This window comes from Hyperoodon ampullatus, assembly GCF_949752795.1.
Source record: "Hyperoodon ampullatus genome assembly, chromosome: 5".
In the NCBI taxonomy this organism is placed as follows: domain Eukaryota; kingdom Metazoa; phylum Chordata; class Mammalia; order Artiodactyla; family Ziphiidae; genus Hyperoodon; species Hyperoodon ampullatus.
Window position 1 is genome coordinate 67421744 of NC_136918.1, and position 26749 is coordinate 67448492.

At 38.7% G+C, this 26749-nt stretch overlaps 1 protein-coding gene across 1 annotated transcript in view; it reads right to left on the reverse strand.

The window, feature by feature from the left end:
• PPM1L (protein phosphatase, Mg2+/Mn2+ dependent 1L) overlaps nucleotides 1-26749 on the reverse strand; it is a gene marked incomplete at both ends in the record, with an annotated part of 327211 nt that overhangs the window by 299760 nt on the left and 702 nt on the right. The window lies entirely within an intron of this gene.

Sequence of the window (26749 nt, forward strand, 5' to 3'; positions counted from 1 at the left end):
GAAACAGTATTAAACTATTTTAAAAATACAGTGAAGATACAGACATATACATTAAGTATCCTAAAATTAATTTGCTACAAGTTACCCTGGTAGAATGAAAACACTGCAAGTTCAAAGATGCTTCATCCATTATTAGGTAGTTTCTCAGGCAACAGCTGAATCCAACTTATTTATTTTAAGTAGTAGTTCACATACAGTATATATTCTTTCTAGATACTTCTGACCTAAAATAAGTGTAGGATTCTCTTCCAAATCCCTTTTTTGGTACTTAAAAAAGCTTACTGCTAGAGCCATCTCTTTACCTGTAAGGTATTTCTTGGGTCCAATACCTGATTCCCAAGAACGAAGTTCTAAAGTCAAGCATCCCTACACAATTATAAACAGTCTTTGGGAAACTCTAGGAGACAGTGCAGAACACTAGGATTCAAGAGTGAAAAAGGAAATATGACAGAGAAACGCTCAAGTGAACATTTCAATAAAAATATGTGTACTGTTTTATCCAATAAAATATGTAAAAGATTTTTTTTTTTAACGAGTGAAAAAGGAGAGACATTTAATATCGGGAAGGGGGTGGTTTCTAGTGAATGCAGTCAACTGTGGACTTTTGACACCTCCACTATTTAATTTCTATACATAGTATATGATAAATACCATTCTCTTCCTGAGAATTACTAAAACGTGTGCATGTACAACTGCCTCACCATGATGAAATATCTGTGCCTGAAGAGATGCAGTGAGAATTTGGAAGTCATTTGGTCCTGAAGCCTTTGGACAAAAGCTGTTCTGAGAGGAGGCCTCTTTATGAGTTTTGGACTCATGCAGCCTTCTTTGATGATAAACAGACCTAGCTTTGGAAGTATGTACATTTCCACAGTTGCTCAGAAGTCCCACTGGACCATGAACAAGTCATAGTAATTTTTAAGAAAGATACTTAGAGTTTTGTTTTGTTTTTTAGCAATCACCACTTTAAAAGAAAAAAAAGTTTTAAACCTTCCAGAAACTTTAAAATAGTGTTAAATTATAGAACAACACAATTCAATAAACAACCTCACTTCTGCAGTATATTTAAAAATTAAGAAAAAATTGGAATATGATCAATAATATTGTAATAACCTTGTATGGGGACAGATGGTTACTAGACTTATCGTGGTGATCATTTCACAATATATGCAAATGTCAAATCACTATGTAGTACACCTGAAACTAACATAATATTGTACATCAAATATTTCAATTTTTTTAAATACTGAAAAAATCTTTGAAAATAAAAATGTTAATGATTGAAAAGCAAAAAAAAATTAAGTAAAAATTAAACAGGTTATATGATTAGACATAAAAATACTTGAAGCATAAACTCTATAAAGTGAGAGGGAGGATGACAACTCTCTTTTTTCACTTAACAACTCTTCTAAGCTCTACACATTTAAAATAAATGTTTTCAACTAAAACATATTACTTTTGAAATCATAAAAATACAGATTCAAAAAGAACTTTTAATCTAAATGAGGTTTTTAAAATAGGTTAATCACATTCATTTAGAAACAATCTATTCTAGGGCTTCAGAAATCAACTAAGAGTTAATACAAATACATCGTACGCTTTTTCCAAAAAAAAACGTTAGTCTAAGAAACAAATAAATCTAAACCTTTCCACAGAGGCCAGAAGAACTGATTTCTCAATCCATTAAACTCTTAAAGCACAGGCCCAGCTTTGGCAGATTATCAGAAGTCTTCACTATGCTAGTTAGTTTTGTAGGAACCACACTGTTGTTCATATGCACTGAAATTTTCATAAGTGATTGTGACTAACATACAGTCACTTGATGTCCTATAACAGTTTCAGTCAACACGTTGTTTGTGGTAGTGCTGAAAAATGCACCCCCAAATCAACTTTATTTTATTTATTTTGTTTTGGCCGCGTTGGGTCTTCGTTGCTGCAGGTGGGCTTTCTCTAGTTGCGGCGAGCGGGGGCTACTCTTCCTTGCGGTGCGCGGGCTTCTCCTTGCAGTGGCTTTTCTTGTTGTGAAGCACGGGCTCTAGGCGCACAGGCTTCAGTAGCTGTGGCACACAGGCTCAGTAGCTGTGGCTCGCGGGCTCTAGAGCACAGGCTCAGTAGTTGTGGCGCACGGGCTTAGTTGTTCCACAGCATGTGGGATCTTCCCGGGCCAGGGCTCGAACACGTGTCCCCTGCACTGGCAGGTGGATTCTTAACCACTGCACCACCAGAGAAGTCCCAAATCAACTTTAGAACAGAAGTTAGGATGGGGCAAACCTCTACATGAAAGGTCACACAACTGTCATGACACCCTGTAGAAGAAAGACTTATACAGAAAAAAAAAAAAAAGATAATAAGCACAGCATTTACCTGATAAAACTAAATAGAATGAGCCTTCTCATGGCCACAGGGTTTCTTCTTGGGGTGAAGAAAATACTCTAGAATTAGATGGGTGATGGCTGCACAACTTTTATGAATATATTAAAAACCACTGAACTGTATACTTTAAAGGGGTGAATTTTATGGTATGTGAATTATATCTCAATTAAAAGAAAACTAACTAAATAAATAAATCTCAAGAAATAAAATACCAGCCAAAAATGAGGAAAGACGTTCTGACATGCCTGCACAATATTTTAGCAGAGCCATTAGCTGGGCCCAGGAAGTTAAGCAAGACACACAAGGCAAGGCTAACACACTGGTGGTTTCAAAGTTAATCTGTTCCATACTTTGATTTCAAAAAGAAGATATATAAAGAGCCTCAAACTCAACCCCCGAATTTTTCTTCTTCTTCTGAGAAGCTGCCTTCTGAAAAATTACCATTGGTTTTCTGAATGTGCCCAGACAAAAGCAGGGTAAACACACTGCAGTCCATTACTTCCAGAAGTGGCCAGTCCTTCAGCCTAATCACGTCGGTCGATGGCAAGAGATGAGGGCCTACAAGTGCACCCAGCATTGTGCAGCCTTCCTCCACCACAGGATTTCTTTCATGTCCCCTGAACTCTATTGAATGTGGAATGCTTTTAGAGAGGACATCTAAGAGATCCGTGTGGCTGAGCCATTTTCCTTTTCTTTTAGTACAATGGACTCCTTTTTGGTTTCAATGGACTTTTACAGTATAGATAAATAAAAGCAAAGAACACATCACCTATTTGCAGAGGAAGAGCTACAAGATCACTCAGTCTATCCATGTCCAAATATAACAACCCACAGGACTGAAATCCCTTTCCAGGAAATGTGCTTTTGAAAGCAAAAGAAAATAAAAGCATATAAATAAGGCCATCCCTAAGGCTGTAACTGTCCGTCATACCTATTAAGAGTTTACATAAAGCCAGAAGGGAAAAACTTTTTTTTTTTGCTAAAAACTAAAGGATAATGGCCAGAAGGGAACATGAGTGGGGCACTGGTAATAGTCTGTTAAGTGTTGACTGCACGAGTGGGTTCAGTTTGTGAAAATTCATCAAGCTATAGAATCATGAGTTGCACTTTTTTTAATGTGTGTATGTCCATAAAAGTTAAAAATAAAAAATAAAATAAATAAAAGGGAAATCGAGTTGCTGAATGAATAGTAAAAACTTCCTTTCTAAACTAAACCAAACCATAAAATTTAAGAGTAACGATGATGATGATGATGATGATGATGATGATGATGACAACTTCAGCTAACACATAATAAAGCACTATAATGCCAGGCACTATGCTAAACGCTTTACCTACACTTCCCCTTATAATGAAATAATATATTCTTGTATTTTAAGAAAGGACTGCACCATGTATGGCCTATAAATATGTCTGTCTAAAACCCAATACCTGGCAGGAACTGGTACAACCCGATATTTCGTTTCACAGTAAATTACCTTTGAGTGAGTCTAAATCCCCTATACTGTCTAGAAGGACAGGACCCCTTCACCCACCCGGATACACATCCACACCCCAACAATGCACGTAGAGTTTGAAAAGAATTAAACTTCCTGCTGCTTCTCCGCTTCCTCTCCACGGAGGGTAACTTCATGAAAGCTGGACTAGAAAAACAACTGTTTCCAATCCAAACCTCCCTCACTGCTCCATGCATTCAGTCACTCTTATAATTCCACAGAATCCTGGCCTCTTATAATTTGGCAGAAGTCTGGCTAGGCCTGCAATTCTTTAAGCACATTTTTGAACAAGAATCCAAAGTAGTCTTTGCCAGGTACAAGGAGGAAGCAAGAGAATGATCAGTTTCCTTTTTGCATCCTGGAAACATCTTAAGATCAAATCCCCACTCATTTAACTTCAGGAGCTGATGAATTTTGTTATAATGGCATTATATTATAATACACTGCTACTAAAATTTAAATGTTTAAAAACTAGTCATCAAGCACCTTCTATTTGTTAGACACTACAGGGTTCTTTACATCCTTCATCTCAAATTAATCCCCAAAACAGCTAACATTTACTGAGTGCCTACCATGTGCCAGGCACCACTTTAAGTGCTTTACATGTATTAATTCATTTAATGTCATAACAGCCCTATGAGGTGAATACTATTATATTTCTTCTCATTTTTCAAATGAGGAAACTGAGGCGTAGAAAGGTTGAGAAACTTACCAAAGGACACACAATGAGAAGCAGCAGAGGAAAGATCTGAAGGCAGGCAATTAAGTGTGCGAGTTCACAGCCTTAACCACTGCACTCCACTGCCCCTCATCACTCAGAGAAGCAGATATTATCCCCCTGGCAGAGAAGACAATACTGAGTTCAGAGTATATAATTTATTTGCCCAAGGTCAGACAGCTAGTAATGGATGGGCTTGGAATCAAATCCGGGTCTACAGGATATCAATGTTCATGCTATCGGGTTGGCCAAAAAGTTTGTTCAGGCTTTTCCGTAAGATGTTATGGGAAAAAACCTGAACGAACTTTTTGGCCAACCCAATATTTCCATTCTCCTCCCGGCCTACTGGAGTGAGTGATAAAATAGAGCTGACACCCAGCTTCTCTGCAGTGAACGAGAATGGAAAGAAAGCCATCTAAGACATCTTCCCCCAACACCACTGCTTTCTTCCTCTAAGCTTCAAGACCTTTTGTATAGTAATGTTTGCTTTTTTCTGAGTTTACACAGCTTTTCGACAGCACAAAGTGGCAAAGAAAAGAGAGCACAGTAACAGGAACACGTGAGCTATAAGTGACTGCAATAAAAAATGAAACCAGGAAAAGCATTTTTAGACAGTTTACTGCAAAAAATTTATAGTAAGCAGACCAACTAAGTCCTCTTATTGTGCATTATATACAAAAAAGAAAATACTCTTTTTCATACCTATTCTTTAACCAAGCATAGCCTTCATTGTGTTATCCAAGTGCTCTGGATGTGTTTGAGAGAGCCTCTGGGCCCAAAGCCTTTAAAGTTCTCTAGACAGGTTTTCTGCAAAGTCTGGTTCCTGAGGATAGGGCAAGGTTTCTCTCCTTTTGGTGTTATTAACATTTTGGGCTGGATAGTTCTTTATAGTGTGGGGCTGTCCTAAATACTGTAGGATGTTTAGCAGCATCCCTGGCCTCTACCCACTAGACACCAGTAGGACAACTTTCTCCCATGCCCCCTGCAGTTATGACAACCAGCATGTCTTTAAACATGCCATAAGCCCCCCAGGGGACAAAATCATCCCATGTTGAAAACCACTGGGACAGGTCTCCAGTTCTAATAACTCAAGTTATTCTTACTTTTGGCCCCCTTTCACTTGTGTTCTTATCTATATTATTCTCATCTGTACTTGCTGCTTTATAAACACTCTTATTTGTTTTCCATATTCAGACAGGGGCCATGTTTATATTTTTATATCTCCCACAGCCACAAGTAATTCATTCTGTTTAGAAGGCTCAACAAAAATGTCAAGAAACCGAGGTGCTCAGTGATTCTGAATAAAGAGTATGCAGAGGCTTCCCTGGTGGTGCAGTGGTTGAGAATCCGCCTGCCAATGCGGGGGACGCAGGTTCGGACCGTGGTCCGGAAAGATCCCGCATGCCACGGAGCGAGCGGCTGGGCCCATGCACCACAACTACTGAGCCTGCACTCTAGAGCCCGCGAGCCACAACTACTGAAGCCCGTGTGCCTAGAGCCTGTGCTCCGCAGCAAGAGAAGCCACAGCAGTGAGAAGCCTGCGCACCGCAACAATGAGTAGCCCCTTCTCTCCGCAGCTGGAGAAAGCCCATGAGCAGCAACGAAGACCCAATGCAGCCAAAAATAAATAAATTTTAAAAATAAATTTTTTTAAAAAAGAGTATGCAGGAGTTCCTTGTACTAGTCTTGCAACTTTTCTGTAAGTTTGAAATTATATCAATATAAAAAGTTACAAAAACATTACTAGAAATAGGGGAGAAGATATTTGCAAATCATTTATCTGATAAGGGGTTAATATCTAGAATATAAAGAACTATTAAAACTCAACAATAACCAAAAATATATAACCTGATTTAAAAATGGACAAAAGACTTGAACAGACATTTCTCTAAAGATGATTTACAAATGGCCAACAAGTATATGAAAAGATACTCAAGATCACTAATCATTAGAGAAATGCAAATCAAAATATGAGCTATCACCTCACACCCCTTAGGATGGCTACTACTTAAAAAAGAAGTGTTGGTGAGGAAGTGGAGAAGTTTGGAACCCTTGTGTACTGTTGGCAGGAGTGTAAAATGGTGCAACCACTATGAAAAATAGTATGGCAGTTCCTCAAAAAATTAAAAACAGAACTACCATATGATCCAGCATTTGCACTTCTAGGTATATAATCCAAAAAAATTGGAAGCAGCATCTCAAAGACATATTTACACACCCATGTACATAGGCGCATTATCACAATAGTCAAGAGGTGGAAGCAACCCAAATATCCACGTTCTACAACATAGATGAATCTTTTTTTTTTTTTACATCTTTATTGGAGTATAATTGCTTTACAATGGTGTGTTAGTTTCTGCTTTATAACAAAGTGAATCAGTTATACATATACATATGTTCCCATATCTCTTCCCTCTTGCATCTCCCTCCCTCCCACCCTCCCTATCCCACCCCTCCAGGCGGTCACAAAGCACCGAGCTGATCTCCCTGTGCTATGCGGCTGCTTCCCACTAGCTATCTACCTTACGTTTGGTAGTGTATATATGTCCAAAATAGATGAATCTTGAGGACATTTTGCTAAGTAAAATAAGCCAGCCACAAAAAGACAAATACTGAATGATTCTATTTATCTGCGTTATCTAAAGTAGTCATTCATAGAAACAGGAAGTTGAATGGTAGTTATAAAAGGATTGAGGTAGACAAAAATGGGAATTACTGTTTAACAGATACAGAGTTTCAGTTTCTCAAGATGCAAAAGTTCTGGAGATCGGTTGCATAACAATGTGAATATACTTAAGACTACTGAACTGTACACTTAAAAATGGTTCTTCAGGGCTTCCCTGGTGGCGCAGTGGTTGAGAGTCCGCCTGCCAATGCAGGGGACATGGGTTCACGCCCCGGTCCGGGAAGATCCCACATGCCACGGAGCAGCTAAGCCCCTGAGCCATGGCCTCTGAGCCTGCACGCCCGGAGCCTGCGTGTCCAGAGCCTGTGATCCGCAACGGGAGAGGCCACAACAGTGAGAGGCCCGCGTACCGCAAAAAAAAAGGTTCTTCAGATGGTAAATTTTATGTTATATGATTTTATCACAATTTTAAAATATTTTAAAGAAAAGAAAATATTTTAGAAATTATTTAGATTAAGTTCTCATTCTAAAAGAAGTAGAAAAGCAACCAAAGAACCTTCATAGTACTAATCTTCTCTGATTCCCTGATGAGATTAATCTGATAAACATTTATGGGGTACCCACTCTGTATAAGGCACCAAGGTAGTACAGTATATCTGAAGGGAGACATACAATAACTAAAAGGTAAAAACAGGCATAATGCTAACCCAAACATTCACAGCCATAACTTCTACCCAATTTCAGGAAGGTAAAAATGTTTTTCAACTCAAATTCAACACTGCCAAAGGGAAATTTACTCAACTGCTTGAGGAAATATCAAGTTTTCATCCTATAAGACCTCATCTTTCTCTGGAATGGTGATTAGTGATAACTGCATGGGTGAAAAGAACCACAAAGCAACTTCTGTTTCCCCATGGTTGGAGGAGCTGAGAAGGTGGTAGCTAACAGAGTTACCTGTTAAGAATTGAGTTACTTTGGTTTTCAACATGATTCAAAAAGCTCCCCAAGGTAGAAAATGTCCATTTTGTACATGAGAAGTCTATAAACTCCTCATGCTGGATGTTTCCTAAAATGCCATTCCTTCTACTCAATAATTAGTGTAGAGGAAACATATATTTTGATGACATTAGGTAGAATAAGATAAAGTTGATGACATTTATTCCTTTCTAAGGTACTCCCACACTATCAGTAAGCTATTTTCTGTTCCGTCATGCAACTTATCTGACACGTCTCTCCTTTGAGTACAAACCAAGAATGTTTGAGTTCCAAATCTCAAGTCTATGAATCACCGTTTCTACACCCAGGCAGCAGAAATTGTTCATTTATATTTCCCTACTCTTTGATACTCACTAAATACTATGTATAATTTTATTTTGCATGATGCCTTTGGGAGGGAAGCTATAGGTGGAACTTTTTTTTCAGTTGAGCTCTAGGATGTTCTTGTGTACTTACCTTTGAAAGCTGAGGCATGTCTAATGCCCTAAAATCCATAACAACCCAACCAAATAATTGAACCACCTTTGGAAGGGCAGACTGAGTTAAAGCAGAGAATGTTGCCTAGCTTCCTCTGAAGAGCCAGCTTCAATTCTCAAAATTCCTGCCTTACAACCAGAAATAGTCACCTGTCAAACTGATGAAAACCACTTGCCTAGGCTAATCTTCAGAATTCTATATATTTAATCTGCATTTTCTTTGGTCATTATTTAAAGGGCTTCTGGATGGACCATACATTGCACAAGCCACCAGAGTTGATGAGAAAAACAAAGAGTAAATACAAGTGAATGGTGTAAATAAATTACTTTATCTCCTCAACTTGATTCCATTCCCATGTACTTGAAACATTTATTACAAATAATCTAAAGTGTTACAAACTGAGTGCTAACAGTACCTCAGAAATAACCCCCATGCGAATGCTTTGCCAAACCTTGTCCTTGCCTATATAAAGACAGTGTGGCACAGAGAAAAGGAGGGCTTTGGAATCGGGGCAGACAAGGGAAATATTTTCATCCCAGCTCTGCCACTTAGCAGTTGTGTAACCCTGGGCACACAGTAGTCTGAGCTTCAGTTTCCCCAGCTGTAAAATGAAGATAACCACAGCTGCCTCAAAGGACGATGAGGATTCAGTGACAGAGCATCAGTGAAAGCACCTGGCACGTTGCAGCCACTCGACAGTCAGAATGAGCAGGGCCCTGTAGTTTCCAGCTGATAGAATGATAACAAACGCAGTCATACAATTTGGTGTTTCCTCTTCATTTTCAAGGCATCATTATTTCTAGAATTATTGCAAGGTGTTGTTATTATCAGAATACAAGCGTCTGGAACAGTGCAGACACACCGGAGAGACTTCACAGAGGCATGAAACCCAAGGAAGTTGAACTCTGGCTGGAGAGGAAAAGTACCTTAAAAATGAGTCATAACACAAAATGTTCAATTGTCTGTCACAGATCATAAGTTCAAAGGAGGGGATGATTACTTAAAGCTGACTTACCAAGCAAGAATTCACAGAAGAGCAGGAAATTGAGGGAGGCCTTGGAATAAGGACAAGACACAGCTATGGGGGAAAAGGAATGAGAAATCTCTCAGAGAATGGAATACAGCTTTTAACAAGTAGCAGCAGTGGGCATGTGTACCCATCAGGTATTCAGGGAATAATAAAGAGACCAATTTTACTGCAGTGCAGAGTTTTGTGTAGGAGAGCAACAGAAGATGAGGTTGAAAAGGTAAGGTAGTCAGGGATGCCATTAGGAGAACTCTACAAATTTCAGAGAAATAAATCATGGTTGGTAGAAATCACAGACTTTTTAAAAGAAACAATGTACAACCCAGTGAGTTTAGAAGAATGATCCATCAGAGACATCAGTGAGTGGATTGGGAGAGTGACCAGAGACTAAGCGACCAGTTACAAAGCCACTGTCACAATCCTAGCAGGATGTGATGAAAAGCCTGAATTAGGATGGTGGCAGCATGACTATAAAGATGGAGACAGAGATGAGAGGTATGACACAGTCTCACAGACTTGAAGAGGGAAGAAGCAAAGGTGACATGGTAGTTTCAAGAGTGGGAGACTGAGAAAAAGCACCATGACAGAAAGAGACAAGTCTGGAGATGAAATTAATCTATGAACACAGGAGGCAAATTTGGTTTCAGACAGGTTGTTATGGAGGTGACACCAAGAAAGAAAACAATAAGTCAGCATGCAAAGATGTGGACTCTAGGTGGGAAGGAGAGCCCTCTGCTCAGAAAGGATGGCTGAATCCATGGAAGCTGCAAAGATTCTGGTGCAAAGAAACAAAATGGCACCAGCACACTGAGTACAGCTGTCCTCAAAACCCAGGTTCATAAGGAAGTGAAAACCTAACAAGTCAGAGGAGGAAAAGAAAAACATAAGTGTGTCACCAAGGCTGGGGAGATGAGTCTTAAGAAGACAAAGGTGGTCAAGAAAGCCAGATCCTACAGAAAAATCTATGAAGATGAGGGCTGGAAACAAGCCATCACACGTGACAGTTATGAGGCCTCTGGAGACCTGCAAAAAAACAGGTTTGAAAAAGAGTCAGATGATAATAGGAAATAAATAAGCAGAAAGAAAGCAGAAGCAGTATCTACAGTCTCTGTTTTCAAAGGCACTTTTCTAAGAGAAGTCTCTTTCAGATTTTTCCTTTGGCATACAAGAACATGTGGTTTTAAGAACATGAAAGAATCTGATAATACAAACTGTCCTTAGTGGTCTCAGGCCCTGGTCTTCTCATCCACTCTCCTTGTTTCATCTGATTTCTTGGTTACCCTGTGCAACCTCTCAATGCCTCTTATTTTTTGGCTATACTCCTAGCCTCTCTCAGTAAGAGAGAGTCATGTCTAATCACTCCTACCCCTTTCACTTCTTATTCTCTTTTTTCACTCACAACAGAGACAAGGATAAAAGTCAGATTTTACAAGAAAACCAAGATTTAATAACCATCCTCTTCTGTGTTTTCAAAAGAAGACCATCTTCCCAAAAGTACATTAAAAAGATACTCCACATCATTAGTCATTAGGAAAACGCAAACTAAAACCACATTAAGCAACCACTTCATGACTATTAGAGGAACTAAAATTTAAAAGACTGGCAAGGATGCGGAGCAACTAGAACTCTCATACACGGAGGATGAAAATGTAAGATAGTACAACCACTTTGGACTAGCAGTTTAGCCGTTTTTTTTAAAGCTAATATACACCTACCGGGACTTCCCTGGTGGTCCAGTGGCAAAGACTCCATGCTCCCAATGCAGGGGACCCGGGTTCAATTCCTGGTCAGGGAACTAGATCCTGCATGCCGCATCTAAAAGATCCGGCATGCCGCAACTAAAAAAAAAAAAAAAAGATCCCACATGCCTCAACGAAGATCCCACGTGCCACAACTAAGACTCAGCACAGCCAAATAAATAAATAAATAATTAAAAAAAAAAAAAAAAAAAGAAAGCTAATGTACACCTACCATACGATCCAGCCATTCTACTCCTAGGTATTTACCCAAGGGCAATGAAAGCAAAAGTCAATACAAATATTTGTCCATGAATGTTCACAGGCAAAAACTGGCATCAATTCAACTGTCCAACATCATGTGAATGGTTGTTCAAATGTTGGTATATCCATACAACAGAATGCTAAGCAATAAAAATGAATTAACTATTGACAGATGCAACAACATAGATGAATTTCAATGATTATGCTGGTGCGGGGGGCCGGGAGGGAAGCCAGGAAGAAAGGAAGTACATACTGTATATTTCCATTTATATAAATTCCATTTACAAAATGCAAACTACTTCTATAGTGACAGAAAGCATATTAATGGTTGCCCAGTGATGGAGGGATTGGAGGACATTGGAAGAAAGGTATTACAAAGGGGCATGAAGAAATTTTGAGGGTGATGGATATGTTCATTATCTTGATGGTGGTGATGGTTTCACAGGTATATATAAAACTCATCAAATTGTATATATTAAATATGTGCAGTTTACTATATGTCAGTCATATCTAAAGCTGTTTTTAAAAAGGACAGTTGGGACAATCAGCAAAATTGGAATATGGACTGTGTATCAGATAATATCGTACCAATGTTAAATTTTTTTAAATGAAGAAAGTGGATATCCTAATCTCCATTAACAGACAGTCACCATGAAGGCTGGAGATGAGGGCTTCTCTCTGGTAAAGTGGAAACACCACTTGGGCACTCCCACTGTTATCCTATTTTTGAGAGAGAAAAAAAAAAAACTAGCTGTCCTTTCCATCAAAGAATTCCCTCTTATGCGATATTTCCAAAACACATGCCTGCCTGTACTCTTTCATGTCTAAAACTGCTTGCATTACATAATCCTTTGGGGATAAAAAATTTCCATCGCTATGTGGCTCTGTGGACCAGAGCAGGGTCTATGGCTCTAATAGGAAAATGTAAAGAGCTTCTCTGGCCACTGTCAGGATCCCAGTTCTTTACTCGCGTGATTTCTTCATCAGCAGCCACTAGGATCTCATAGATACTTAAAATACAAGCTTCCTTTCCAAGAATTCCTTGCTGCTCAAAAAGTCTCATTCTTAGACAAACCCAGGAACAGACATTTATCAAAAGAATTTAGTCCTGAGGTACCATATCAGACACTCAGGAGAGACACCAGGAAAGTGGGAAAGGTCAGAATTCCTGATTGGTCTCTCTTCTGAAATCGCTGGAGAATAAAATCCCCCAGGGTCTCAAGCCATAGGCAAGAAAGAAATAGCAAGTATAAACTACTTCTATGTATTTATGAATACAAATTACCAGGCTGAGTGCCCATCTCTGTATTCCCATCTAGCGTCAAAGATATGGCTGGCACTTAGATTAAAAATAAAGTATTCAATATGGCATTATAATTATCTCTCTAAAATTAACTGTCAAAATAATCAGGATAAATTAATCTTACTCCTAACTCCAAAAAGCCACATGTTTATTTTGCTTTGTACTTTTAAAACTTTAAGAAACTAAATTTTCTCAAAGTGATCACACAGAAATATATAACATGCTCTCTCTAAAAGAAGTAAGTTCCTGTCGTCACCTGAAAATCTCAAAAATATTCTTCAATTTCTTATTCTATTATCTTACAGAAGGTACAGTGAAATGGTACTATTTACAAATTTACACAAATTCAAGATACTCTTTTATATCATTTAAAACACCTTAAAACTATATTTTACCTGCACATACTACATTTTATTCTATACTATATGCTACTTGGGATATTATACATTTATAACTACATATTGCTCTACAGAATAAGAGGTACAACATCACATATACTGTTCTTTACAGTCAATTTGAGGGAACATTCCAGGGAGATTTTGGCTATACATGATCTTGTCTTTTTACACCAACTTAGGACCTAACCCCCTCAGTATGAGACTCTTCCACAATCAGCTGCCGTTTTCTTACAAGACATGTAGTAGAAATTAGGGCAAGAATCTTCTTGAAGTCCCAGGGGGAAAAAAAGGATAAATTTTACCAAAAACGGCAGAGGTCCCAGGGGAAGATGGCTCCAGACCTTCCACTCCTCTGGAACCAGAAGGAGGAATTCCTACATGCATCTCATCTTGCTAGGTCTTCCACAACCTGCAGAATCAGTATCCTGTAGGTCACATACTATGCCTATTATTTAGACTACTAATGCTTCCTAGGACATTTTCATGAGATGGACCTAGTGATGACAATTTTTCCCCAAAGAAGAAAAGACAGTGTTCTTTGTTTCATGTAATCAATGCACTCTGGCTTTCAGCATCATATCTACACTCAGTTCTAGTCCTTTCTTGTGACTGTTCATTCTCTATATTACTATCCCTAGAATATCTTTTCTTCTTTGGCTCTTACTTTACCATTGGTTTTCATCTTTCATTATATCAGTAAAGAAAATTTAGCCCTATTGTCCATAAACTGAAGCCATTTCACATTCCCCTCATCTCAAACTTTTTAAATAATCTCAAATACAAAAACATGATAACACCCACTATCATGAGTATTACAGAACATTGTTCTGTTCTAACTAGTCCATTGAGGCAGGAAACAAAAACAAAAAGTATAACTATTTAGAAAGTAGGAGACACAAGTATATTATTTGTAGACAATATGATTGCATATCTTTATGGGGGAAAAAATGTAGTGAATGAATCACCAGAAAAGCTACTAAAATTAAATGGGAAGTTTACTCAGTAAGTACTTCTACTGACTGGCAATAATCAGTCAGGAAAACAACAAAAAGATGTCCTTGTTGTAATCAATTTATAGCAGGAGAGGTAAGATGAGTACTCTATAGGCACACACAGAATTTATTCCAAGTGCATTCATTTGTCCTACAGAAAAACCTGAAGATTTTAATGCCCTCCCTTCTCCCTGTAGCCGAGGCCAGTGCCAGAATGCCCTGCTCCAAAATGTGTACAAAATTTTGAACCTCCCAGGAATCTCCTCTCCTTGGCCTGATTCAAATATTTTTAAACAAAATAATAAAACTTAATGACATTTAATAATTAAGGGACAAAAATCCTACTGAATTTGACCAAATTCATTTTCTGAAACAGGAAGATGGTAAAATAGAAATGGATAGCCAACAAAAGACCAGCTGTGATACTTCCACCTTTATCAATAGCATTAACTATACTGAATACACAGTCATATATTAGAGAAAAAAAAACACCTGTTACTCTCCAAACACCCAGGTCCCTCCTTGTTGTGTCTTTACAGAGAACAGAGAGAAAACCTGAATTATTTAGGAAACTACCTCCTCATAGTTTTTCAAGACTTCCTGGAACCCTAAAATACCAAATTTATATCTCAGCTTCCAGGCAAAGTCACCCCTAAGCCAATTCGAAAATAAGATGGTTTACCCTTTTCTAAAGTTTTCTAAATTTCCCCCCGGCCTTGTCAGTGTTATATACTTTACACCAACATTCTTCAACGAGGTTGAGAATGTGTAGACAAGAAATGTTCCAGGCTAACTTCTCTGAGCCCCCTTCCCACCTGTGGGGCCCAACCAACAAACATTCCCACTTCCCTTTCTTCTAGATAACAAAACTCTAGTTTCATTCACCTTTCTAGGCTGTCATGACCTCCAGAGGCAGCTGGGCTCCTCCCCAGACATGGGGTGAATTATGTTGGGTCAGAGTTCATCAGCATGGTGATGGTATTCCCATGGCCAAGCCATTGGTTTAGACACGGACACAATTCTGGCCTAGGAGATGTGAGGGGTAGTTTCTAGGAAGGTTTTCCTCAGGCTTTAAGAATGCAGGACAGGTACAGTTTCTTTTTCATGTCTCTGGATGTAGTTATATAAAGACTTGAAGTCACTGAGCTGCTGAATTAACCGACCTTGGAAACACGTACTTCCAGGCCATTTGTTATGTGAGATAATAAATGTCCCCAGAGTTTAAGCTGCTTCTACTTGAGTATTCTGTCACTTGCAACCAAAAACTTCCAAATAATGCACCACCTAGATATGCAGCTCAAATTTACTCCAGCTGAAGCATTTAAGTCTCTGACAATGGACATAAAAGACAAAACCAGTCAATCTGTAAAACTGGAAGAGGACATTTCCTTTATTGCCAAACTAGCTCTTTACAGAAAGGAGGCATTATTGATTATCTGGAAACATTATTCTGTCTTCGGTTGAAATTATCCTGTATCTCCTTTTTCTGAGATGAGTACTTCTCCCGTAAATTTGATGTACCTATTTAATATGGGGGGAGGAGATTTTTGATTACCATAATCTTACTGATTTACAAATGGTAACAACTTAATCCTAAATTATCTCTGTTGAGGCCACACTAAAAGAAATAGGCTTAAACCAAAGGGATGTAGTTCACATATAAAGACGATTTTCCTGAGACGATTATAGAGAAAAAAATTCTCCAGGACCAATGTGGAATCTCCTTGATGAAAGTCTTTAAAAATAGATTATTCATGTAGCTGTGAAGTCTTAGGCACTATATTTGGATTATATGGCAATTCAAGATCCCTGCCAGGCCTATTTAAAGAGAAAATTTATCTTCTTTCTAAACAGAAATTTAGAAAAACATCTAAGTGTTAAAATAAAAGAGAAGTAAAAACTTCTTAATCCCAAATTCTGGGACAGTTATATTTATCACCTACCTGTGCAACTCAGTTCTTATAGCAAATTCATCTCGTTATACTAAGGATCAAAAAGGTGAACAGTATGATCGAAATCTATGTCTCAATTTCTATAAAATCCTGACAGTGTCAGTTAAGAGGCTTATTGGCCAGAAAATGTCCAGTGACTAATTTAACTAAGAGTTAATTTACTTAATTAAAAAGAGAAATGAAAGCACTTACTAGATTAAAAAGGAAATGGTATATACTTATCAGAATAAAACAGTTTCTGACCTATGGCAATTCTATAACTAAGAGAATAAAAATTTTGTAATGTTTTTAGGTTTAAAACTTTACTGCCCAAGAGTAGTGCTGAATATACACTGTCCTGTTAAAAATACCATTTCAAATATTTAAGATTTATTACTACAGGGCATTAAAGCCCCACTCACATTTATAATGACCAACAATGTTGAAATGCAAATAAGTATTCACTTCTCTAGGGAAGTCATAAGGTTTGCTGCATAATGTGCAGTGGATAACTGGTCTTCGGCTTAGCAACTAAAACACACAGATTATCTGTCAGCTGCTCACACAGGAGTAGAACAAGGAGCGCAACAATGATGGACGGTATAGTAAAGAATGTGAGTCTCAGAAATACAGCCTATTGCTATGGTGACTTACACTTTTGTAGAAATTATAAAAAGGCACCCTTTCCAAGTGATTACAGGCCCAGAGATGCCTAACTTGCAGATTTATATTAAAAACAGATTATAACTAGCCATCACTAAAGACTAGGCTTGACTAAGAGAACAAAGTATTAAGTAGTCTTCTGGAATGGAAACACAAGACGTAGCATCTACTCAAACTAAACATACCAACTCAGTATTATAAACAAATGAAAAGGGACTTCCCTGGTGGTCCAATGGTAAAGAATCCACCTTCCAGTGCAGGGGACTCGGGTTCAATCCCTGGTCGGGGAACAAAGATCCCACATGCCGCGGGGCAACTAAGCCGTGGGCCACAACTACTGAGCCTGTGTGCCTCAACTAAAGAGAGAAAACCCACACGCCACAACTAGGGAGAAGCCCGCGCACCACAACGAAAGATCCTGTGTGCCACAACTAAGACCCGACACAGCCAAAAATAATAAATAAATAAATAAACAAACAAACAAATGAAACAATAGTATTTTGCTCTTTTAAATTTACAGTCATTTATGTATTAGGAAATTATTTTGGCCCTCAAAAAAAGGGGGGGGGGAAACAGTGCTTCAGCATAAAGAGAAATTATGCAAATATACACACACTCCTACATACTTATTTTAAGTCAAGCCCTTGGTACTTTAAAATAAAATATAAATCGTTATTGTTTATTGAGAATGGCTATGTTAATGCCACCATAACATCTATGCAAGCCTTTCATGAGTCAAGAGGCAAAAAAGTCAGGGATCCTCTGTAGTGGGTTAGAGATTCTGCCAGCAAAGAAGGGGAGTGGCTGAGAATGACTGTTTAAGTGTGAGTCACCACCTGCTCTGACTTCTGACCTCTAATTTTTTTAACTTCAGAACTTTCTCAGGTAGTTATAAGATCTACCTACCAAGGTTCCAGCATAGAGTTTTCAAAAGCAACATGTCACAGGGACATGGGGACACAACTGTCAAAGAAGAAACACCAAGTCTTACTGACTAACACAAGAAGACCAGGCAGGGTCCACCTAACAATGCTATCTGCGCTTTATTGCCCAAATTATGAGATTTGTAGAACTCCAACCAGAAACTGATAGCACAGGCTTTGGAGGTAAATAGCTCTAACTTTGAATCCCAGTTTCAAATCCTAGTTTCACCATCTATGAACTGTGGACAGTCCTTGGGCAAATTACTTAACCTCTCAGTGCCTTAATTTCTACATATGTAAAATGTGAATAACACAGTACCTACCTCAAAAATTGTTATGATAATTAAAATTAGGTAATATACGTAAAGTACTTTAAACACTACCTGGCATATTATACATATTCAATAATTGTCAACCATTATTAATATCATTACTACCAATAATAGTGGTTTCTTTACTTCTCTTCTGATCCAGAAATCCCACTTCTGGAAACCCACCCTGGAGAAATAATCCAAACTACAGTAAAAGCACAAAAACACTTATTACAATGTTATTTATAACAGTGAAAAGTTAGAGGAACCTAAATGTATACCAATAAGGAAGCAATTGAGTAATTTATCAAATATCCATTCAGTAAAATATCACTCCATCACAAAAAAATACGTTAGAAATATAATAAAGAATTAGGGAGCAAAATAACTAAGGGTTTACAGGATTGTACAAAGTGAAAAAAAGCCAAGATTTAAACTATATGTATAACAATGTAAAATTATATTTTAAATGCATATAAAAAAAGACAAGCTAGTAATACACCAAAATCATAACAGTGGATGTGACAGGATAATGAAATTTGGAGTGATTTTTTTTCTTTTCTATACTATCTATCATGGAGTCATACTACTCTTATAATTTTAAAATTAATTTATTTTTAAATATGTTTAATTTGCTGCAGATTTACTTTCATATTTATTAAAATGGTAATAAAAGTTAAACCACAAAACTATATTACTGAAGTAGTTCAAGATTAAAGTAGAAATTAGAATAAAACAAATGCTTCAAGTATTAACATTCAAAATTAAAATATCCCTTTTTAAAAATCTGAGTCCCTGACGAATTATGTGCTTACATTTAAATTGAACAGAGCCCAGGGAACATTTTCATCTGAGACTAAATGATATACATATTTTTTATTTTAAAAGCAGTGTCAAGGAAATGAAATCATTTAAGAGATATGAAGATATAGTGTTGTTTTTTAGTCTTGGGAAAACCATACCTCATAACAAAGCCTAAATTATTCCTGGTAACAAAGTAAAATAGTAATAAATGCCTTTCCATTTGAGTAAATCAGATATTACATACAATGTATATTTTCATCGTTTTAAAATGTATCCATTTAGATAAGGTATGACAGAAATAATGTTTTACAAATTGGGGGGCTAAACAGTCAACAAACATTTTATGAATCCCAAAAAACATCTAAATATACAGGGAAAAAGGGAAACAAATTTACAGCCAAACTCACACTATTCTCACTACTGTCCAAATTTGCTCTTCTATCAACCGCCCTCTATCATGTTGATGCTGTCACACTGGGGACCCCCACAGCAGTCTTACTACTTCAGAGGGTCTCCAATTCATCCCTTCCCCCTTTCCAGCAATGGCCCACAGCCCTGGGTTTCCTCTTCACTGCTCTGGCCCAGGCTTTCCCAATTGACACCCCACACACACACACCCTTTCTATCTTGTTCATTCACATCAATCCTCTATATAGATTAGAGGAAAAGAATTACTAAAGCATGGATTTAAAAGCCATTCCCTTGCTCAGAAATATCCAATGGTTCTCCAATATCTACAGCACATGGCCCAGGCTGCTCAGTGTGGCTTTCAGTGTCAGTGCTGACAAACGTTCCAGCAGCATCTCCAACTCCTCACCTGGGTATACCGTAAACTCCAGGCTAAGGCTCCTCAACTGTGGGTCCCAGCACACATGTCACTGTGTATCCTGTCATTGTAAGTAGTCACAGTTTGTAACCAATAATGGCTCAAGTACCAAAAACTTATGAATTATTTACTTTTTAAACTAAGCTAGAAAGGATTCAGGTTTATGCCTATAACGTCTTCTTATGTACCTGCGTTAGAAATGGGGGTGGAATTTCTGCTAGAACACTGTGAACTGCCTATCATTCTGGGTTCCCCATGGAGGTGTGTTACACATGAAATCTCATCTGTCACATGAGTCCACACAGTGGAAAGCTGTTCCAAACCAGGGTTCCTCAAAGAGTGGCATCACCAGAGGCACCTTCCACCTGCGAAGGGAACAAGCAACCTGCCTCACTTCAATTTAATTGGTCAACAGTTAAATTTTAAAAGCCACCTTTCTGTTCATAAAGAGCCAGGGGAGGGGGACAGAAGGACTCTAGAGGCAACCAGAGACTAGAAGAACTTTTTTAGAATCGCTCTACTCCATCAAGATGGAGATAGATTATTAGCAAGTTGGAGGCCAAGAATTTCATTTTATGGACTTTCTACTCACAGTGCTGATATGAAGTTTCTTTTTTAAACAAATATACTTAACTTTAAAAAAAATAGATATCTAAAAAACAATATGGGACTTCCCTGGTGGCGCAGTGGTTGATAGTCTGCCTGCCAATGCAGGGGACACAGGTTCGAGCCCTAGTCCGGAAAGATCCCACATGTCATGGAGCAACTAAACCGGTGCGCCACAACTGCTGAGCCTGCGCTCTAGAGCCCGCAAGCCACAGCTGCTGAGCCCACGTGCCACAACTACTGAAGCCCACGCACCTAGAGCCCGTGCTCCACAACGAGAAACCACCACAATGAGAAGCTCGCACACCGCAACGAAGAGTAGCCCCCGCTCTCCGCAACTAGAGAAAGCCTGCATTCAGCAGTGAAGACCCAATGCAGCCAAAAGTGAATACATAAATTTATAAAAATAAATCTATAAAAAACAATATGAAGTATATCATAAAACAGAAGGTACTTAAATATGGAAGAAAAATGAGTGGGCTTCTAGATTACAGCATATGGGGAAAGCCTGCTCTAAACAAATAGAGCTACCTGCCTTTCTTCCAGCTGTGAGTGCATTTTACTTCCTCTGATCCATTTTCATACTTTTTCTTCCACCCGTGATGTCATCTTTTCATCCTCCCTCCACCCAATCTGTCTACTGAAATGCTAGGATATAGTCAAATGTCAGTTCTTCAAAATTATCCAAGACTCCCCAAGCTCCCTCAGTCAGGCCACCACTCTCTTGCAGGTGGTCCAACTGCATCTTGTAGTTCTGCTATTTTTTAAAAACTCATCTCTTCAAGTAGATGGAATGCTCCCTGAGGACACAGAATATACTGATTCATCTTTGGGCATCACAGAGAGCATAACTCTGTTATGCCACAGACTATACAGAAAATGTTGGTTTAATTAAACTGAATTTCTAAACAATCTGTTCAGAAGATGCACCATGATCAGCAGTCAGGATCCTACATTCACCTACAAACAGCTGCTAAGCACAGGACAGGAATGGGTTATTAAAGAGAAAGTGTGGGGCTTTCCAGGTGGTGCAGTGGTTAAGAATCTGCCTGCCAACGCAGGGGACAAGAGTTCAAGCCCTGGTCCGGGAAGATCCCACATGCCACAGAGCAAATAAGCCTGTGCACCACAACTACTGAAGCCCACGCCTAGAGCCTGTACTCCGAAACAAGAGAAGCCACCGCAATGAGAAGGCCATGCACTGCAGTGAAGAGTTGCCTCCACTCATCTCAACTAGGGAGCCCGTGCACAGCAACAAAGACCCAACGCAGCCAAAAATAAATAAAAATAAAATAAATTAATTAATTTTTTAAAAAAACGTAAAGTGCCTCCCCCTTTTGGGGCAGAACTGTTAATGTGCCATTTTAAACCAAAATAACCTGAATTTTCTCTTAAACCATAAGGCATTTGTCCACACTAAATCTACAGGCTTCTTGTACATCAGTGATGTGGGAGCCCAACATTTACTAACGTCAGTTGTAACGTCTGGAAGGCAGATCATTCATTATGCCACTCATAATTTATTTATTTGGAAGTAGTATATCTTATTTCAGAGAGGAGCCAATGAAACTTACATAAATACATACACCACAAGATAAAATGACATATCTAAGACGAGAAAGAGAAAAATGGGACAAAGGAAAACTAAATGTAGGAAATATAAGCTGTCCTGGGAGTGAGGTTCATGTACCAAATTAATAAAATTCTGCACACTTGCTAGAGGTAGGTCGGAGGTTTGGCTCTAACACTTCTGGCAGCCAACAAACACAGGATGATCCAATCAGTTACATGATTCAGCATCCTTAAGATAAAAAAAAAAAGCTCTTAGAGAACTCTCTCTTCCTTGGTCCTCATAAAGAGGATATTATATACTGTAACAAATAAAGTCCTCAGTGACATCCCTAAAGTTGATTTGTCAGAGAGCTTTGGGAGACCATCCCTCGTAACAATCCTCACAAACAAATGCCAGCACACAAGTCAATAAATGCAAAATGACAGAGAGGAAGGAAGAGGAAGGCAATCAGGGCAAGGTGGAGTCCAGGTACACAGCTCCCTGCAGGTCTAGATTTATCAGAGACAGATTTTATTCTATCTAGACTAACCTAAAATCCAGAGGCTTCAGGCATCTAATTCTCTTTGAAATTATAAACAAAACTTTATGTGCTCATGTCCATTTTTCTGGGGGATATGTCGGTAGTTTCATAACATCCTCAAAGAGAAGCATGACTCAAGAAAAGTTAAGAACCACTCATCTAAAGAACTAGACGGTATATATCCTTCAGGCAACCCTCCATAAGCAGTTTGTCTTCTGAGCTTCTGAGAAGTGCTAAGCCTCAAGACTATAGCCCCTGACAAGCACCAGAAGTATAGCTTCTCTCTGATGCGAAGTGTGGAACTCTAAGCTTAAACTGCTGGCCAAGTTGTGTGTCAATTTTATGATACAATGATATATGACCTTTAATACAGTAATGTCCATAAGCATATAGAACACATAACAATCATTCTTCTATATAAGTTTCAGCCATGAACATTGACAAAGGTGCCTCAAACGGTCAGTGATATTTCTTCTAGCTAATATAAAAAGTTTAAAACAAAAAACACATTTTGCCTGTGGATAAAAATTATAGATAAGCACCAAAAACAATTTTCTTAGATAGACAGTATTTTGTAATTTTAAAAATAACCTTTCCACATTAGTTGATACAATCTAAGCTATTTTTTTCCTTTTTGTTATTTTAATTTTCATTATACAGCAAAAGAGTCACTGCCATAGCTTTAGACACACACACACACACACACACACTTTCAACCATCCACCCATAGTATGGTGGTTGGAATGTTATCAAGGGCCCAAGGGAATCAAGTAAGGAAGCTGGCCCATAGCACCTCTAAAAAAAACATGGCTCATTAAGCTATCATCCATCTGGAAGTCACAGCCATCCAGAGTCTGGTTCTCAGCATAACAAGTCTGGAGACATAGCTTAGTCAAAAATACACAGTTGAACATAGCTTTGTCAAAAATACACAGTTGAACAGACTCAAGAGAACTAACTCATGTTAACAACTCAGAAGAGGCTGAAGTACAAGTCAGAATACCAATTTATTAATTAATCATAAAGAATATTCCTTTTCACTAATCAGAAAATTTGCACCTGAAGCCAGGATGCTACTTCCCTAATGCTAGGATACCTGGAATCCTAAATTAACAATCAGTTCACCGGAAGTTAGAACAAACAGTGATAGAGAGTTCGGTGGATACCTAATGAATTATCTATATCCAACATACACCTTTCTAGTGATCAAAGTTGTGGCTTTCATGTGTAGAGTCTCCTTCCTTCCCTTGGATACTGTTGCCCCAACACTACAAACTTCTTGGTCTCTAAGCTTTCGTCTTCCACATCCTTCTCTCCATCAAGTATTTTCTAGATAGGGTATTAATACAACTGATGACAGTGAACCTCACATGCATTATTATCCGTATTTTTCAGATTAAAAACTCCCAGATAAAGCTGCTTAAGCAACTTGTCCAAGGTCACAGCTAGTTTAAGGCAGAGCACAGATTCAAAGCCTACACTTTTAACCTTACACCTTTACCACTTGCAGTAAATGATGCCTTCAAGGTGTCTTTCCCAGGGCCTCGCACCTTCCAATTTGATTTAAATGACCCTCTTCAGTATTCCAGTAACACCCTAAGCACACAATGACTATAATTTCTGGTACACAGGTCTATCTCTCTCACCACACTGAAACTTTCTGAGAATGAGAATCATGTCTCATTCACCTCTGTATCCCTAGTGTGCTATCTATTAACCTATGTAAATATGCAAACTAATTTGTCCACTGGTTTAATATAAAGCTTATCAAACTGAAGGCCTTGAATAAGCCATGCAAGGAAGGGCACAACTTCTCCTGCCATCAATAAACATCTCATCTAAAAAACAGAATGAAATAGATATACAAGGTAGCTTAGGTTCCTTCTGTATCTAAAAGCACTACCATTGTACATGGGTCCTGATTTTTAATAGCTTATCTTATTAGTTTGACTTATTAGGAATAAAATTAAATTCCTCATCATCTTCCATACCACACTACTACTACTCTCTACATATATGTGTATGTAGAGAGTTCAGAAAAAGCTTCCTCTTTTCTGAAAGGTGATAACTATCATCTACACCAAAATCAAACAGTGGCACCCTCCTCTGGTGAATATTAAAGAAGCTAAACAACACAGAAGACAAGAATTAGATGGTTGGATTTTCTTTGAATGAAAGAAAAAGGAAGAGAGAAATACCTAAGATTATTTGTCATCACATTCCCAATAGCAATTAAATAGCCTTTTTTATAACTCCTTATTTTGCCCTAAAACAAAGCCAGAATGAATGAACTGGCTATGCACTGTAGGATGTTACAGACAGAACAATTGTTCTGTTTTTCAGGGTACTGATAATATTAATTATTTTGCAAACAGCAAGCTTTTTAATATAAGGCACAATGAAACTCATTTCATAGTTTAGCTAACAATGATGATCTCCTTTATTATTTAAAAATTTAACGAAAAGCCCTATACATGTAAAATATTTTTAGTTAAATAAAAGCATTTCGCATGTCCCTTTTCTGAATGGTACATTTGCCAGAATACTGGAAATTTTTCAACCTGAAATCTGTTGGAGTCTTCAATATTCATGTTTTAGAATATCAGCTTAGAAGAAAATTTTAAAATACTCATTCACTTACATGTGCAGGCTCAAAACATGCCAATACAGCACACCCTGACGAGCACAACCCAGAGTTTCACAACATTAATACTACATCCAGACCTTTAAGTTAAGAATAAAACTGTACTTTCTAACACAAGAATCAGATCATCATCTGCCAACAATTTTAATGTAAAGTATATAATAAATATAAGCTTTATTAAATGATTTACAACAGTCGAGGCACATAAAATGAAAATATAGACATTCTGACTCAGGCCAGAAAACAGATCAGCCATTATATTGGCAACCTTATCTTTCAGATATGTTTTTTACCCAAATACACAGCGTCCCTTCCCTCAATTAACTTCACAGCTTTCACCTACCCAAGGAGAAAGGAAAGAACCCCATACTACACAAGAGGCTACAAATTTACAATCAGTGAGAAACCTTCGTTTTGAAACACAGAATATAGAAAGGGCTAGGGTGGATGGAAGATAGCAAAAACTGACTTCAGCTCTACCAAATAAATGTTCCAATCAAGTTTGCCATTCCTGGCAAAGTTGGTTCTACCATGTAGGTACCTACAGTATGTGGGAAAGATTAGCAGAGGGTTGGGTGAAGTGACCTTGTATCAAAGAGAGAATGCAGTTAAGATACCCAGTTGAGAGCGTTCTCAATGTTCACCCAAAATAAAGTCCAAAGAACAAGCTTGAAAGAGAATGATATACCCTACAGCCCACCCAGAGACCAGAAGCGGCAAGAGAATAGAGGGGGGAAAGTTGGATGGGAGGAGGCGGCGGGGGGAGGAGGAAATGATGAAGGAGGGGTGGTGAAGAGGGGGTGCGGGGAGTAAGAAAGTATGCTTTTAAAAAAAAAGTATGCAGCAATGAAACTCTTTTCCAAACTGCCAAGTTTACAGAGATGGGGTGGCTGGCCTGCTACTCTTTGGAGCACCGCTCTGGAGCCACATTTGCCACTCACTTCGCCTGGGCCGATGCCCAAGGACCAAAGCCAACTCTCGCCCCGACCTCCAGGAAATCTGAGCCCCGACAAGCAATCAGGGTGCCGCAGAAATGCGGGAGAGGGACTTGAACCGGCCTCTAACCTCATCTCTTGCTCCCACATGAACCCCAAATAAAGGAATTTAGAAGCAGAGAGACGTCTGCGTCCCACGCCGGCCAGGGCGCAGGGGTGAGATCTGGGCACCGCTACCTCTGCGGGGATTGCCACCTCTGCAAAGGCCAGAGGCATCTCGGTCCCGTGCCTCGATCCAGCTAAAAGCAGGCGGCCAGCGAAGCGCTGCTGTCAAGTGGCCGGATTGCACTTGCAAAGTTAATGGAATTGGGAAGAAGCGCAGCGCTGCCCCTCGGGTTCCTCCTCAGGGCGAAAGAGCTGGAAAGGAGTCAGAGCTTCCTTCACCCTTACTAAGTCCTCACTGATTCGGCTCTGCAGATTTTATCTTTTTCCTAACGAGAATCAAAGATTTCTTCCTTCTTTGCGCCTAGCTCGGCCTCAAACCCCAGAACAGGGGCGCTGAGGCCCTGGGCCAAAGTTCACTGTAGAAACCATTAACTCTCCCAGC